The 18,001-nt window shown below is 47.2% G+C and overlaps 1 pseudogene; it reads right to left on the bottom strand.

The window, feature by feature from the left end:
* Positions 1-15,638: 15,638 nt before the first annotated feature.
* LOC149329430 (uncharacterized) lies at positions 15,639-16,955 on the bottom strand (annotated as a pseudogene).
* Positions 16,956-18,001: the final 1,046 nt, after the last annotated feature.

Below are 18,001 nucleotides of genomic sequence, written 5' to 3'. Positions count from 1 at the left end.
TCTCTGTACAGTGCGGCAGTGCGGAGCCCTGGTGGGGATTACGTGTACTAACACCCTGTTCCTCCTTCCGGGTGGTGTCACACGAGTGTGTGTGTGGGGGGGGGGGGGGGGGGCGGGGTCTGACATCGGATAACGGAAACGCCGCACAGCCTCATGCTTCCACTCTCCCACATGTAAGCAATCATAAGTGCATGACCGATTTTTTTTTCAATTTCTATTCCAGTGGGCCTGCCGGTGTTTGGATTCAAACACTGCGCCTCTCAAAACACAGCAGGATGCCAAAGATACTGTAGCAATGAGGCAAGTCATTCAAGATCCAGTCAAAATCGCAGCGAAGCACAGAAAAGAAGTGGACAATGATTTCAAATTCGGTGACAAAACGAGAATAGTAAGGACAGACAAGTTAAGTCACAGCCAAGAAGCCTGTGCAATACGTCCAGCATCAAGCGGAAGATTCACGAAATATTTCTCCGAGCAGTGCCACTCTTTGAGGAAGCCTTCTTTCGCCCTCCTCTCACTGCATCTGGCGGCAGCAGCTCCCACTTGACGTGGAGGTTGTCGTTAGCAACGTAGCCCCGAGTGATGAGGTTGTCCAGGTTAAGCCATTCGCCATCTATGTAAGCACTTGCGTTTTGCGATTCTTGGGGCCTTTCAAACCACTTGCCGTAACTCCCCATAACTTGGAAGCCCGCTCTTGAGCAGTCCTTGGGATGCACAACGCTTAGGCTCATTTTATGCCGGAACGGCCATGGAACAAGGTCGTCCATATCCCCCTTGTATAGAGCCAAGACCACATAAAGATTCTCAGATCCGCCAACTTTTCTGAGGCAGATTCCGGGGCACAGGCAATATCCACGCAGATACACCAGATTGTGGTCATACATTTCAACGCCTTCGTGAAGCGCCTCTTCTCTAAGTTCATTCACGCCTGGTACAATAAAGTTGCCGACCGTTACTTGGAGGTGCGTATATCTCAATCCTTCTGTGATTCTCTCGAGTGTCGTCTCGCTATATTCTTTCAGTTCGGCGTTAAACGAAGCAGCGATGCTTTTCATATGTTCTCGAGTAGAGTTTGTCACATAAACCAGTGCGTCTGTCAGCGTTACACTCCCAGGAAGATTATTTACTGTATCAAGCTCAGCTGTCAAACCATTCTGTTCGTCTTCATTACGGACGTTCAGCTCACGAAGAAATTTACTTGAAACCTCTCCATTTGGCTCGGTTTTAGGGGTCAGTTAATCTTTCATTGTTTCTTTGAACTTATTTATGCCTTGTGAAATTTCGCTGAAGCTATCACTGTGCGTGCGAATGTCAACAGCTATTTGTTCTACGCATCGTCTAATTTCTACTACCTGGTGGTGAAATGCTACTGGGAAAGAAGGGAGAATTGGTTTTTCCTCCTTGTTGCCTGCCCTTCTTGGTCTTCGGATTCAACTGCTTTCCTTCGCGTAGAGCAGTCTGATGTCAGATGAGAGCACACGTCCACGCAAAGAACCTTGGCTGAACACATGGGACAAGTAACCGAGTGGTGTCCGCATTCGGAGTGAAAATGGCGGAAGATATCCGAAGCAGACGTCACAGTCTCGCAGCCACTCGCTTTGTTCCAGCAAGTCACCTGCAGGGATAATGGAAACGGTGTGTACAAAGCAATTATATCTGCTGTTCTATGAACTTATCTGTGGTGCTCTCGAAGTTTTGAGCTATCTTAAGGTGGGTTTTTAGCAGCATTTAAAGCACTACGACAGCAGGAGGAGACAGGAAATCGCACCTGTGCAATCGGTGTGCACTCGGAGTGCACTCGGAGCGTCGTGTGCTGAACAAAGGAGATGCTCATTCATATCGTCTCGTCAGAGCTTCGCAAGCAATTGCAGCAGCGGGTTCGTTGAGGCTGACAAGGCATTGCATTCGCCAGCCTTGTGCGCAAGATTATACTAACGAAAAAAGAGAATATTTCCTAACTTTTGCCTTTCGCGAAAATGGAAGCCGTGTAATATGGTATTCTTGCGTGTTGCGCTCAAATGAAAGTTGGTACTAGATTTCCAAGCACTATGACATTACAAAACTAATTTCTAGATAGTCTTTTATGCACGTGGACGAAACCTGTCAAAGCACACCATCCCTAAGGTTAGAATAATTCTGGCGGCTTCCAACAGAAACATGAACATCGAAGCACTGAGTAGGCTGCATTGAGCATCCAACTTCCAGAAAATTCCACGCCCCTGGTTTAGTTTCAGCGACTGCATAGTGGCTGATAAATCGTCTCGATCGCTGGAACTCTCATAAGGTGTAACAGTTGTGCCCTTTTCCGACGTTTAGAAGTTTCATGCAGTAGAATGAGGGGGGTGACCAGGCGTGAGCTACGCGCGCCACAAATGAATTACCTGGCATTGCGTGTTTTCGTAAAAAAACAAACAACCCCTCATACCTAATTGCCCAAACTCGAATAAACCATGCGACGCTGAGCGAACAAAACCGAATTTTGATTGCCGTGTTTTTGGCTTCACTACAGCCAGAACACGTAATTCACAGCATCGTGTGCGTTTAAACTGCTCGGCTCTCACACTTTTTAACGAGAGAATTCATCTCCTCTGCACACTCAGACTTTTATCCACTGGACACGAGCAGCGGCCGTGCAAAGCTTTCTGTGTGCAACGATGAGAATTGGAAACGAGAATAAGAAAAAAAAATGTCAGTCGATTTCGGCAATTAGGTCAAATGCTGATATGTGAGCTAGCGTGACGTGTTTCGGGGCTGCGCCTCTCTGCTAGGTTAAGGTGGTTGTTGACGTGTGTGTTCTTTCATGAAAAAGTAAAAGAAGCACATGGAAACACCTTCCACAGCACCTGCCTTGTGAAACTGTGCCACTGCTCACCTTCCCGCCGGCTACACATTGGCAATTAAGCCCCCAGTGGCGCAGTGGCACAGGGCAGGTGCTCTGGAAGGTGCTGCCATCGGTTGGGCTTGGGTTGTTTTGGTTGCGTTGCGCCCCAAGTTCCTCTTCCCGAGCAGCCTCTCACGAATAAAAGGGCTACCGCCTGACACGGTTGGCGGGTTGCCCACCACCAGGTATGCAGGCGAGCAACCTGCCAAAAAACCGACTTCAAACAAGCAGAGAGATAGACAAACAAACAACGCCTATATGCGGGGAATGGCCACTAAATGAGCTAGAGCACTAAAACATGCGAGCTCGATGCCTCTTAATCATATCAGCTCACCTCTCTTCTCAGCAGCTGGTCGGCAGGGAATTCCTTCCAGTCGACGTCTCCATCCTGGCACTCGTAGCCGTCGAGTGGACAGACGTGCAGGCCGTCCTGGCCGCATCGCTTGTAGCAAGATTCGCACAGCACGTGCATGCAGGGCAGCCAAGCGGTGACCTTTCGCACGAGGCCACAGGTGCTGCAAACCCGGTTTGGTGGTATAGGCTTGACGAAGTTGAGCGGCTTCCAGTCGAGTTCCGGAGAGAACCCAACGAGTGTGCACCGAAAACTTGCAGCATCCATTGCTCTTCTGAGGCGCTCACTGCAAAGATCCATTCATGAAATGCTTTTTTTTTCGGCACATGAAGCGCTGTTTTATCGTTCTTTTCTTTATCAAGAGTGGACATGGCGTTAATTGCACCCACTCTGCAGTCTCTTGTCGAACGTTTTACATAGTCTGCGCGAATGATGTACACAATCTTTCTGTAAGGCTGCCAGCGCATGCGATTTCGTTGAGAGATAATAATTCTCACGCTGCGACGTTGAAACTTCGCCTTGGAAAGCAGTGTTTGTTTATTAAAAACGAAAAATACGCTACTGATGTTTGAGTTGACCGGCTCGGTCAGTGCTTTGCTTGGTCATAGACACCGGGACCAGTATTCAATGGAAGCTGAACTCAAAAATGTCTGCGATTGCTCGGCGCTCTTGGTACAAGTTGACCGCAACTTCTACTGAGAGCGCAGTGCAATTTTGTCGCATTCTGCGGTCTGGGATCAACGCATCGACGTCAAGCATATCGAGGCCCTTGAATCCAATCACTGCCCATTCGTGCGACAGATATAGGAACCCCATGATATAGAAAACACACCCGCAAACACACAGCGGTCTCAAGGCTGCTTTCTATATGCTTACTGACATTCCTACAAGGTTTTCGTGGCGCCTCAAAGTCCGGCCTTCATTGCCCTGTGCACACTCGTTCATCGCCCCTCAAAGTAATTGTTTCGGTCCGGAGTCGGATGGACATGCTCAGTATGCTGACGTTGCACTGAAACTTCCGAAGGCTGCTTCCTCCAGGCCCCGCGCCTTTTCATGCTTAATGATGATAACATGTCCACCAATTAGACCCTCTTCTGGTTATTAGTATAGCAGCAGTGCATGAGGCCTACGATGGAAGCTAAGGGCAGCGGCAGACTCCAAAACAAACTACTGATCACGCTCACGCACGTAACATAGGCGTAGGTGACACGGCCGTGTGGGATTTCATGTGTTATGTCCTGTCATGGAGCGTAATACAAAAATCTGTCGCAGCGCGAAAAAAACAGGGACAAGAAGAGAGAACAAACACGACAGGACGAGCCCTGTCGTGTTTGTTCTCTATTCTTGTCCCTGTTTCATTCGCGCTGCGACAGATTTTTGTATTATGCATCAACATCAACTAGCCCAAACTTGAGTACTCCTTCACATCATGCAGCGTACACGCAAGCTTCGAGTTCTCCTCAAAAGTATGCGAGCAGCAGTCGCAGCAGTCGCAGTTGCAATTTGGAATTCAACGCCACATCTGAGTGAAAAAAACGGCACGCACATTTATCATCTAACGGCGCACTGAGCTATCGGTTATCGCATGCTTTTGACTAAGTACGCAGTAATTATGAACGCAGACAAACCTTGTGATTAACTCTGTGATTAACAGTCTCTATGATCGTGAATCGCTTCCTGCGGGTAGCAAGCTGAAATTAGTTAGGGTACGATCCGCCTCAGTGTAGTCCGCCGCCTGCCGGCCACAGCTGTGGGCAGGGGATGCGCACATATCTTTGATGAACGGCGGTAGGACGCTTTGTGCCAGAAGAACCTTTCTCGCGTGCCGGGGCTTCACATACTGCGTGTATGATGACCCGTGCTGGGAAACATTTTTCTTTATTGAGCCAAATGAGAGGTGATGGCGCATGCGTGTGGTACTCCTCAGATATTTTTGAGCATTTATTAAAGTATATCGGCCTTTTCACTGCTCTGAAGACAAGCAAGACCACGAGCTCGCATCACGCTTCATATAGCTATTAAGAGTATGCGTGCGCGTGTATGCTTGACCGACCAGTAAAAATAATGAAACAGGCCTTTTGCAATTCCTTACCGGCCGCAGCCTGCACAAAGTAGCCGTTTAAACGACTGAAGTAAGAAGGAAACCGCGTCACCGGCCACCTAACGAGCCCAACAGAGCGTCAATGCTTTTGAGAGCTCGTGCTTTTTGCTGCGTACAATGACCACGCGCAGCTTGGGTGCACGGAATGCGATGCGAATGATTCAGAACCCGTGCTTGCGTCTTAAGGTTCTCTCCGTCGTCTGGTGTGGCTCGTTGGCTCCTTGGCCAAGCTGCATTGCTCATGTTTGGAACGTAAGTGACCATTGACGGCGATATAGTGCTCCTCGAGAAAGCGCATAAATACGTCACCAGCCACAATTCTATGAATCTAAGAGTGGCGGAGCAATAAGTACTTCGCTTTGACGCTGTTTCGCACACGCAAAGGCATTGTTCTCCGTGAGAACGGCATATTTGCTACTTCCTGATGAGAACCTATATCAGTATGGGCTGACAAAGTATTCCTCTTTTATGGGTCTTTCACAATTATTTGAGCCGCAACGTACAGAAGACTATCAAAACAAAATCGGCAGTGGCTTAGTTCAGCTAGGTCCGGATATACGTAGCGAAAGCAATGTCGTGTATTGAGAGTTCAGTAGCGACACGCCGTCGTTGTCGTTCAGCAGCTTGACGGCGTGTCTTTGCGAGACGTTCTTCGGGCGTCTCGGCCACCCGCTCAGCCTTTCTCTCCTCGGTTTCACGCGGTCGGCCGGCCTTGTACCATGGGACGACTTCTGGATCGGAAGACTCAATTCCACGCAGTCTTTACTGCTGCCGTGAAGAGCACGACCGCTCTCCTTCTCCCATGGTGGGCGTCTGAGGAGCGAGGGCATCGCTTCCGGCTTGTATCCCAGCTACGCGGTGCGACTCTGCACATGCGCAGGGAACCAGAGCGCCTGCGGCGCCACGGCTGCCATAGTACTGGCTGCCATGGTAACGGCGCATGCGCAGTAGTGGCCCTTGGCAGGCACCACAAAATGCGCTCCTGCTAGGCTAGTGTAGCTTTCGCTACAAAAACAAAAGTATTAATAGGTTGAACGTGGCTGCACAAAGCTTAGAAATCATTGTAAGCTGGACAGATGCATTCGTGATGATGACACTTTTTAGTGGTGTATGTGCGCCGGCATCGCCGTATTCGCGTAGGTGTCGCACTGCGTCTGGTGTGGCACCTTGACGTTGCGCAGAGCGTTCAGATCCACCCTAAGGTACGCATTTTAACATCCGAAGGCTCTTTTTGCATAATAGGGACATGGACGAACTTGTCCAGTAGCCACTCCAGCACAAACCAAGGCGGAGAGTTATTGATCCCAAAAGAGGCGATGAACGCATGCATGAATTTAGAGCTTTTAATTCTGGTAAATATATTTATAACATGCTCACACTGTCAAGCCACTTTCCTGTTTCTAATGTATGTCTATTACTCGTCGTCTGGGCTCTCACGGAACACTTTCATTATTAAAGGTTTATGAAATAAGAATTCCTTCTGTGCCAGTACTATTAGTTCAGTGCTGTAGACCCTAACCCATTAATTCCTTCAGGCTTCTGTCACTATCACTGGAGTTAACTCGGCTCCTTCTGCTGCTGTGTGTTCGCGGCTGCCTAACAGAAATAAATACACGTTGATGTGTAACCTCGGTTGTATTTTCAGACTCGGTCGCGGCGGTAGAATTTCGATGGAGGCGAAATTCTAGAGGCCCGTGTACTGTGCGACGTCAGTGCGCATTAAAGAACCCCAGGTGGTCGAAATTTCCGGAGCCCTTCACTACGGCGTGCCTCCCTCATAGCCTGCGTCGCTTTGAGACGAGAAATCCCATAAACCACAAACCACGTTTCACAAATCCACCTTGTTTTAGGGGCTTCGAACCCGGTTGACGAAAAAAGGGGAGTTCCGCCCTTGTACTGATAAAGGTGCAGGCTTCAGACTGTGGTCTCCGGGGCATTTTATCTCCTTCTACAATCATGTCTTCCACACTGTCAGTGAAACAAGGTTGCGGAAGAAACGGGACGACAGAAAGAGGTCACACCACGAGCGCTCGTGGTGTGTCCTCTTTCTTTCATCCCGTTTCTTGCGCTAGCTGTTTGCATGGATAACCAACAGGCCCACATTCACGCGTTCACGTTGTCAGCGTTCAAGCTGTGACAGGCAGCAAGCCCGCCCTTATAAAAATGGTCTATAGACTTTCTATAGACTTTTTATAGACTCTATAGCCATCCTATAGACTTCTCTTTTCGTCTATAGACAGTCTATAGAAAATCTATGGACTAAAGTCTATAGCTGCTTCAATTTCCTTTTGTCTATAGACGGTCTATAGACTCTCTATAGACTAAGGTCTATAGCCGCCTCAATTTCCTTTTGTCTATAGACTGTCTATAGACCCTCTATAGACTAAGGTCTATAGGTGCCTCAATTTTCTTTCGTCTGTAGACTGTCTATAGACTCTCTATAGACTAAGGTCTATAGCTGCCTCAATTTCCTTTTGTCTATAGACTGTCTATAGACACCTTATAGACTAAAGTCTATAGCTGGCTCAAATTTCCTTTTGTCTATAGACTTTCTATAGACACTTTATAGACTAAAGTCTATAGCTGACTCAATTTCCTTTTGTCTATAGACAGTCTATAAACTCTCTATAGACTGAAGTCTATAACTACCTCCATTTCCTTTCGTCTATAGACGGTCTATAGACTCGCTATAGCCTAAGGTCTATAGCCGCCTCAATTTCCTTTTGTCTATAGACTGTCTATAGACTCGCTATAGACTAAGGTCTATAGCTGCCTCAATTTCCTTTTGTCTATAGATTGTCTATAGACTAAAGTCTATGATTGCTTCAATTTCCTTTCGTCTATAGACGTTCTATAGACTCGCTATAGACTAAGGTCTATAGCTGCCTCAATTTCCTTTTGTCTATAGACTGTCTATAGACTAAAGTCTATAACTGCTTCAGTTTCCTTTCGTCTATAGACGGTCTATAGACTCGCTATAGACTAAGGTCTATAGCTGCCTCAATTTTCTTTTGTGTATAGACTCTCTATAGACTAAAGTCTATAACTGCTTCAATTTCCTTTCGTCTATAGACGGTCTATAGACCAAGGTCTATAGCTGCCTCAATTTCTTCTCGTCTATAGACTCTCTATAGACTACGGTCTATAGCTGCTTCAATTTCCTTTTTTCTATAGACGGTCTATAGACTCTCTATAGACTACAGTCTACAACTACCTCAATTTCCTTTCGTCTATAGACTGTACACTATAGATAGCCTACTGCCTATAGACCAGTCTATAACAATCGTAATTTTATCTAACAATGTTCGATACACTGACTTTCGACTAAGTCCAAAACAATGTCAATTTCTTTTTGCACTGCATGTTGAAGGGACCTGCATCTAGTGACCGCAACAATGTCGGGAGTCCCCCACCTCCTTCGCTATTACGGAAATTAAAAAGTATTGGTCGGTTGGTTGGTTTATGGGGTTTAACGTCCCAAAGCGACTAAGGCTATGAGAGACGCCGTAGTGGAGGGCTCCGGAAATTTCGACCACCTGGGGTTCTTTAACGTGCACTGACATCGCACAGTACACGTGCCTCGAATTTCTCCTCCAAAGAAATTCAGCCGCCGCGACCGGGATCGAACCCGCGTCTTTCGGGCCAGCAGCCGAGCACCACAGCCACTGAGCCACCGCGGCGGCTAAAAAGTATTGCGTAAGGCCATTACAACACTCTCCAGTATATTGTTTTCAGGAGCATTGACAAGTTCCTTTTCGTTATACCGTGACGTATATTGTCAATACAATTAGATATTTAATGATAACAAGTAAGCCGAGGAAAGGCAGCCATTCTTGAAATAAGTGCGCCCGCAAACTGTACTACATCGAACGAATGCGCTATCCCTTAAAGGAATCGCTCTACACAATTCCATTCCGTATTTCGATCGTTGCTGTCCAACGCGCTGAAATCAGAAACATTTCATCAACGGTTCTACATTTCTCTTTAAAACGTCCTGAAAATAAAGGGGGAAATACGGGTGCGAGAATTCAAGGAAGCGCCCATCCCTTAGAAACATCTTAGATTAATCTCAAAGACCCTGGTCCTCTGTGCGATTAACATCTGCCATTTCTACCTTTGCAGTTTGTATTCACGTGAATAAGTGCTGCGACGCAACAATCACAAAGCCAGTATTTTTTCGTTCCTACCCTTGCACCTGTTGCTTCGGAGCCGATGACACGCTGATGTGGCGCATATCAGTTTTGTAAACACGAAGACACACAAAAAAGACTTCATGCTACGCAACCTTATAATTATTATTTGATAACTGTACCACATACTATTCGGTGGGAGATGCGGCGCGTATACCGACAAGAAGTGAGATTTCGGTTCTGTTTTCACGAAAATAATAAGATTTTTAGAGGGTAAGCGAAGAATTTATGCTTATAAACCAATCGCCTTCAGTGGTCTTGGATATCAGATCAAGCTGCACACGGCAAGAGTGCGAGCGATAAAGATACGACCGTGAAATGGGTTTCTGCTTCACGTTTTACCCATTTTACCGCGAGACGGCGGAAAATCATTCGGGCTGCAAACAACCCTGTGCGTGGCTGCATCAATGGCGTTGGCATGTTTTTCGCGGATTACGTTTTCTTCAAAATCCAGCTTCATCGTCCGCTTACGGTAAGTCTACACGTTTATATTTTATTCATTTGGTGTCCTAAACCACTCTAAGCAGAGCTGTGTGTGCAGAACAGATTATGTGCGCAGTTACAAACGTCCTATCTTCGTTTCTAAGGCGGAAGCCATCGGGTTCTAGACTAATGCCGCTTATCTCTGTCCCGCTGTCTTTACTAACGCGCGGAAAGGCAGTCTGTGCGATGCCCTTGATGATAAGCCGCTCCTCGCGAGCTGTCTACTAGGTTTTTCGTGTTTCAAGGTAGATGCGCGGCCAGAAATGTCGTTAGCCGCCTGTGAATGACGGCCTAAATGGAACTGTGTGTTAGTTAGCGCCGTGTGAGCTCAATTTAATTTGCACCTCCGAAAACGTACTTACATACAGTCTCGTTCAGTGGTGGATTACATTTATTTTCTTATCTTTGTGTTATCGCCTGTCTGGACCATGGAGTGCTGTTCTTTTTGAGGTGTGCATTGCTTGCTACGTATGGACGCTCGCTCGGTGCGCGTCGTGGACGCCGACGATTCAGCAAAGGTGTCTTGTAACGCTATAGACTGGAGCGCGAGACGTTTGTCAAAGTTGTATTCAAGCGGCGCTGGAGGAATGCTTGTAGTGTGATGGGTGAATAAAATTCGTTGCCGGCGCGAATGGCCGGCGTGCTCAAACACCGCGAAGAACCCACGAGCTCCATCCCATCTCCCCTTCGTTGCACACGTATGGATTCGTCCGTGTCTGTCATCAGAGCCGTTGGCCGCCGCCGCTGGCTTGCGGGCGCTTCATTTTGAAAGCTGGGTAAAGGTCGGCTCGACAAGAGGTGGCTTACATTTCGTTCCGAGTGGTTTGTTCATGAATCCCGCTCACGCGTGCACAGATTTCTCGAATACCATTGGCGCGAGAGGCAAAGTATGTGTTTCTGATTTCAGACTGCTGCGTTACGAAAGCGCCGATGTGACTCGCCGCTTATTTGCGCCTAAACTTAAATTAAGCTCTCGTGTTATTATAGGTGCGCCTGTTGAAGGCGTTAATTGTTTCATTGAAATACTTCCTACTTTGAGCACGTTCAATGCTTTCGCTGATTTTTCTAGCAGCGTTGGGTTAGGCTGCCTCCATGCAAGAAACACACCTCTTTACTACGCTGTTGGAGGTGCACTTGAAGGAAAAACTAAGTGAATTTCAGACGGTATTTTATCGTGATAGTAATTTGCTGTCTCAACCTCGCGACTGCTTTTGAAACGGCGCTGCTGCAGCCTCTGTGTGCTGTATTAGTTTTCTGAATAATGAGCGCTGCATGGAAGCGCTGCAACCCGCTTGTTTCTAAGAGCGCGCGCAGATGTACGATCGAGTATGCTGTTCCGTCTTTGTGCTTCAAGTTATAGGCGCAAATCTGTGGTGAACTGGTTGCTTCTGCCTGCTGGTTTTGTATAGCTTGTGCCCGTTTGAGTATCGGCTTACGTACACTCGGCCAAATCTTTAACTGGCTTAGGTGTTCCATCGCTAAATGCACCTTGTAAAAAGGTGCCTTTTGGCTACACTGCTGGCATATTCATGTTGTAATTTGACGCGTGAGATGGCATTTCATAGTTTCTTTTTGTTAATATAATTTTTGAGTGGAGTACTTGCATGTTTAGATCAAAGTTATCAGAAATATTCATCGTCTGCCGCTACGAAGAGCTGAAACAAGCGGAATACGCAGCAATGGTTCTGGTGGCGCATTTGCACTAATCTGGGTAAACGACTTGTCCGCCATGAAAGGAGTGGTACTTTACCCAGAGGATGAGGCCATATGGACCAGATCCATTGCTGCGTATGCCGCTTGCTACAGCTGTTCGTAGTGGCAGACGAATATTTCTGATAACGTTGATCTAAACACGCAAGTACTCCACTCAAACATTATATAAACAAAAAGGAACCACGAAATGACATTTCACTCGTCAAATTACAGCATGGATATGCCAGCAGTGTAGCCGAAAGGCACCTTTTTTACAAGGTGCATTTAGCGATGCAACACCCGAGCCAGTTAAAAATTTGGCCGGGTGTCCCAGGCTTAGTTCACGCAGGTTATTCTGAGGCGCTTCTTCTATAGCGGTTATAAGAATAAATACTGCAATATTCTCCTTTTTGGATCCCTCTGTAAGGTGCACTGAATCTGTATTTTATGGAGGTGGCATTCTTAACAGCTCCTTGCGAGTCAATGCAGATATGTGGCACAATTGTTCGAAGTCTTCTGTTACGAATAGTGTAAAAGGATTGCCATAAAGAGATCAGTATTGGCTGTAACAGTATTGCCATACAGAAATCAATATCAGTACTGGATTCAGAGTAGAGTGCTCCAGGGATTAGGGGTCTTTGTTACAATGTTTTACGACGACACTTATAATCTGTCGTGTATTTACTGAAATGATTGAGCCGGCGTGATAGCTCAATGGCTATCATGTTCGTATGGCGACCTGAAAGATGCCGGCTCGATTCCGGCCTAGGCGGTCGCATTTTAATAGAGGCAAAATGCTAAAGGCCTGTGTACTCTGCACAGGTGACCGAAATTATTCCCTAGCCTTTCACTTCAGCGTCTCCTAGCCTGTGTCGCCTTGGGTCTTTGAACCCCATAAAACCAAAACAAAAGATCAAGATTGCCTTTCTAGAATGGCATAGCAAGGATATGCCTTGCATTGTAAAGCACATGTGTAGAGATGGAATGGGATTTTTTTTTCAGTTCCTCATATTATTTTTTTCCTTTGTGCTGTACAGGTGAACATGTCCGGATGATTGACTGCAGACAACAGGCCACAAGAATGCTTTTCTGAGGAAACTAGCCGGACTGTTACTTTCAACTTTTATGTTACTGTGGTGCATTCTTATGGTGCATGTATTGCATATTCCCAGACTGGATAGCTTGGAAATAAACTAAATTTGTAAGTATATTGATTGTTTCATGTGTGAACTCTGTCTGGTGACCTTTTTTCAATGATTGTGGACAGTCTATAGGCAGTCTATAGATAATGGTCTACTAATAGTTTAGTAGACAGAGGTCTATAGACTGTCTATAGACAAAGGTCTATAGCACTGCCAGGCCACACACACCTATGAAATGTCTATAGACAGTCTATAGACATATGTCTACTGGACCAGTAGACTTTTGTCTGTAGACTATCTATAGACAGTAATCTACAGGAAGTCTATGGCCATAAGTCTATAGGTCGTCTATAGTCCGTCTATAGACAAGTGTCTATAGACGGTCTATAGACTCCTCTATAGGAAATGTATGACCATAAGTCTATAGATCGTCTATAGACTGTCTATAGACCTGTGTCTATAGACTTCCTATAGACCTATAGACTTTCAGTAGACATTAGTCTATAGACTGTCTATAGACAAAAGTCTACTAAAAGTGTATGGCCATAAATCTATAGACTGTCTATAGACTAGTCTAAAGGATTTGTCTATAGACAGTCTATAGACTTCATAGACTAAAGTCTATAGACAGTCTATGGACTGTCTATAGAAATTTTTATAAGGGCGGGACTATGCTATGAAGATATTTCTCTCACAACATGAGTCAGGCAGGTTCCTTCCTTCGTTCCATCTTCCTTCTTCTCCTGAGTCACCCAGACAATATCGGAGATTGCAGACTACTAAGTGCCGAAATCATTCACAAATATTTGGTTTGGTTTGTTGGTTTATTGGGGTTTAACGTCCCTAAGCAACTCAGGCTATGAGAGACGCCGTAGTGAAGGGCTCCGGAAATATCGACCACCTGGGGTTCTTTAACGTGCACTGACGTCGCACAGTACACGGGCCTCTAGAATTTCACCTTCATCGAAATCCGGCCGCCGCGGCCGGGATCGAACCTGCGTCTTTCGGGTCAGCAGGCGAGCGCCGTAACTACTGAGCCACCGCGGTGGGCATTCCCAAATATTTAGTATGGGGGTGACACAACTTTGCCGTCAGGGCACGGTGTGCAGAACTTTTCTTCCGTCGTCGTATCTGCTTCCTGCAGCATCCTCCGGCGCTTTTTCTTGCCCGCATATCCCGGGACGTGTTCTCGTCATCAGCGGATTAGTGGTTGCTCTGTCCATTCTTCCACCTTTAACCTGTTGCTGCCCGCCGCATCGGCAGACGCATCCTTCGCACCAGGAAGCCAACGGGCTCTGGCGGTTATTAGAAACGTGGCGCTGTTTTGCAGAGTTGCCCAACTTGGGACACGGACTGGTGGTGCGAAGGAGCTTCGGAGAAGCGACGGACCATCAGTCGCGTTTCGCCCATTTGGTAAACGGCTGCTCCAGTCAGGCTGTGGCTCCTGGTTAGAACCTTGGACTAGGGAGGGCATTTTTCTTTACCAATGAAGTTTCTTGCGTTTGTTTCCTTTCCTTTGTCGTCATATTGCAGCGCTTGGGTGGATGGTGATGAGTGATTACTCCCTAAATAGTAGGATACGAACTGTGACCGCGTTGTGGCCTGTTGCATAGCTGGCTGCGTCTTTCTACAAGGTCACTTCCCTAATCAAAGCTTCGACCTCCACTTTGAGCCTCCGTGTTTTTAATTGACTTTCATCTCTTCTTTTTCCTTACGGCGAAGAATTTTCTTACGTTCTCGCTTATCAGCGACATTTTAATCATTTATGATCGATGCCAAATGCTTCTGGAGGGAATGTCGCATTAGTCAAGGTCACGTGCCAAGGTGGACTGCAGCAACCCCCCAAGCCACATACCTGGCTCGTTATGTATTCTGGCATGGTTGAATGAATATAGAACCAGTCGAATTAAACGTTAAGATCAAAGGGAGGTAACCTAAGTTCAAAAATGCCAGCGGTTCAACTCTGCCGAACCGAGTTTCACGCAGCGAAAGCTCGAAGCGGCTGGCCGCATTGCTCCAAGACGTAGTTCACTATGCGTGCGATCCTCAGCGCGCTCTCCTTCATCCAGAGCGCGCAGCTGTCGTTATATATGCTCAATACATGGCGTCATAACTGTGGATTGAATCACGGGCCACAACGTGATTACCACGTGGCTTTCTTGAAGCCTCTGCGCACTACTTCAAAGGTGATAATTCCATGTCAAAGTTAAAGCTCAAAGTTCAACTTAAAAGTTTAAGATCAAATATCATGGTCAAAGATCAAAGGTTGATGCCAAAGGTCCCGGTCAAAGTTGGAGGTCAAAGTTCAAGGTGAAAGGTGGCCCACTAAGTGGACCATGCGTGGTTAGGTATATGTGCTTAGCAACACTAGCCATGACTTATCTCGAGGTCGTTTCAACGCCATTCGGTGGCTCACTGAGAAATATATAGCTATAGGAGAAGCTATAGCAGTGTAGCTTTCGCTACATAACTTAACATCGGTGTAGCTGGTCTGAAATTTGCAAGGCCCAAAAACTGCTGTCATGAATGCATATGGTCCACGCCGGCATGTCGTTTCAAGCGGCTAGTATTGCTTTACTTTTGTGCTCGCCGTTTACCAGTCTCTCTGTCTGAAAAACTTTATTATTGTTTTACGAATTGGAAAAACAGCGCAATGAAAGACGACACAAGAGAAGGACAAAACACCAGCGCTGGTGTTTTGTCCTTCTCTTGTGTCGTCTTTCATTGCGCTGTTTTTCCAATTCGGGAAACCTGTACCAACCAGCCCATATTTGTCCTCTTCTGGAATTTATTGTTGCTACATACTTGAGGTATCCCGGAAAGGGCCACCTCTCACAAGCACTAGTTGCGCTCCTCGGTACTGGAGCCCATTGGCGACCGCTGCGGCTCCGGCGCGCTCGACCAGGGCCTTCTGGCTCACCAGGTCGGAGCAGCCGAGCAGGGCTGCCTCCCAGTCCTGCCGGGTGGGGTTGGGTTTTGGGACGAAGTTCGGAGTTGAATGACATGCCCATACCATGTAGAAGATGTCCGAAGACTTATCCGCACAGTACGGACACTTTCCTGTACATACGGGACCAAAGTGCTTTAGAACTGCCGGGCACAGCAGTGTTTTCGTGTAAGGACGGATGAGTTTGCGTTCCTCCGTCTTTGCAAGGCCCTATCAGGGCTTAGGATAAATTGCATGGCCGGATTGGTACAATTCAGTAATTTGTCGAAAAGTGAATGCCGGATTGGATTCAAGATCAGTTTCGCAAGGATCTAAAGGCTTTGCCCGGAGAGTGAGCGTGCGGTCGGTGGCATCTGCCGTTTCATTGCCTTTGAGGCCCATGTGAGCAGGAGCCCATAGTATCGTTCGAGACGCGGGGGCGCCTTGGTAGTCGCTATTTTTAAGCATGCGATACGCAAAGAAAGGAATGTATCCCTCTTGAATATTTCTGCAGGCCCCTATCGAGTCGGTAATGATGACTAGCGAGTCCTGGTGTGCGGCGTCTAGCGCAATGGTGACCTCCTCCGCATGTGTTATGTCTTGAGCCCGGAACGATAGGCCGTCCACCACGACGTTTTGGTGGATGACTGCGGCCATGTACCACCCCCCATGGTGAGGGCCGGAGGCGTCCACGTAGAAGATTCCGCGTTTGTTTCTCTAGTGGCGGGTCAGTGCCTCGGTCCGCGCAAGGCAGCTGCCAATGTGGCCGTCACGTGTCATGTTGGCTGGAAGAGAACGCACGTGCAGGGTGTTTCTGGAGACTTCGGGGATGCGTACGCGCTCTTCCGTTAGTGTTGGGTGGTGGATGTGCAGTCGGGTTTATACGCGGCGTCCCGACGGCGTCTTTCAAAGTCTTGTGTATTGATTGGTCAAGTGTGCCTCCCGGAGCTCCGCGAAAGTGTTTACCATCCCCAGGCCCTTAAGGTGCTGATTGGACGTGTTCACCGGGAGATCGAGGGCACGCTTGTACATCTTTCTGAGAATCACCTCGAGGGCGTTCTCGTCAACCTTGCGCAGGTGAAGGTAAGGAGTCGAGTAGAGTACTCGACTGGTCACGAAAGCATGCGCCAGCCGCAAGGCGTCTCTGCGCCGTAACCCCCCGCGTTTGTTGGAAACCCGGCGGACCATCTAACCAACCTGGTCCCGCACCTTGTGCAGTTTGGCTAGTGTTGTATCAACCCGTCGATGTTTGTTGATAAAGAGACTAAGTACTCTAATCTCATCGTGCTCGGGTATCGGGCCACTGGCCAGAGATAGTTCAATTTTGGTGGTGCACTTAGGCGACGGGCGAATGTGCACAAATTCGGATTTGGACGGGGAGCATTGAAGGCCACAGCATACAGCTGAACCTGCATACGACTACGCGGGCCCTCGGGGGTCCTGTTGAGTGCAAAAATACTGGTCGCGAAGTTTGCACGCTAATTTAGAGGTATTTCCATCGAAGCTATGAGTAGATCATTGGAGAAGTTTTTGTGTCTCGGCACGAGTTTGAGTCAGGTCAATTAGGGCGCGGAAGAGGCGCCACGTGCCCCGGTAGACATTTTCCTGGCCGCCGTGTTACAGCGGTTCACCCAGTTCGAGTCGGCGAGTTGTGCCGCGTACTCTGCCGCTCATTGGGTGACCTCGGCCATGGAGTTACGATGCCTTTACCATGCGTTTACAATGCCTTTGCTTTCTAGTCATTTCACGCCAAAAGTTCCAGATGTTGCGCTGAACCATCTATTTGTTAAAACAAATCACGCAAAGTTGGTAGAACGTTCGTAACCTAGGCCTTAAATGTTTTTGCCGAAAAAAAATTTATTCATGAGGATAGCGCAGTTCGCGACATTTAGAAAAGGTGTGACGCTTGGCAACGCACAATAAGATATCAAAAATAAAATTTTTTCCACAATGCTTCATATCCATAAATAGTCTAATGACAGAGTTCGGCTTTAGATGTGATTCAGGACATGTATAAACGGTCGTTTTTGGTTCAAACCTCACTTTTCTGCCACTTCAGTTGTATTTTTTTACCTCCATGAGCTCAGTTTCATCAGCTGTAACAATTCTCCAAGTAATAGACTTCCAGGGAAACCAAGCGGATGTTTTCTAATTTCTGAGAGCAATTTCATATTAACGAAAAAACGAAATGGTGTAAATTTTACATTTGCATACATTCTAAAAAATATTCAATG

Source organism: Amblyomma mixtum, chromosome 9 (genome assembly GCF_055824585.1).
Source record: "Amblyomma mixtum isolate Tamu chromosome 9, ASM5582458v1, whole genome shotgun sequence".
In the NCBI taxonomy this organism is placed as follows: Eukaryota; Metazoa; Arthropoda; class Arachnida; order Ixodida; family Ixodidae; genus Amblyomma; species Amblyomma mixtum.
The sequence above is the reverse complement of the archived record's forward strand: the minus strand, read 5'-3'. Positions and strand labels throughout refer to the sequence as shown.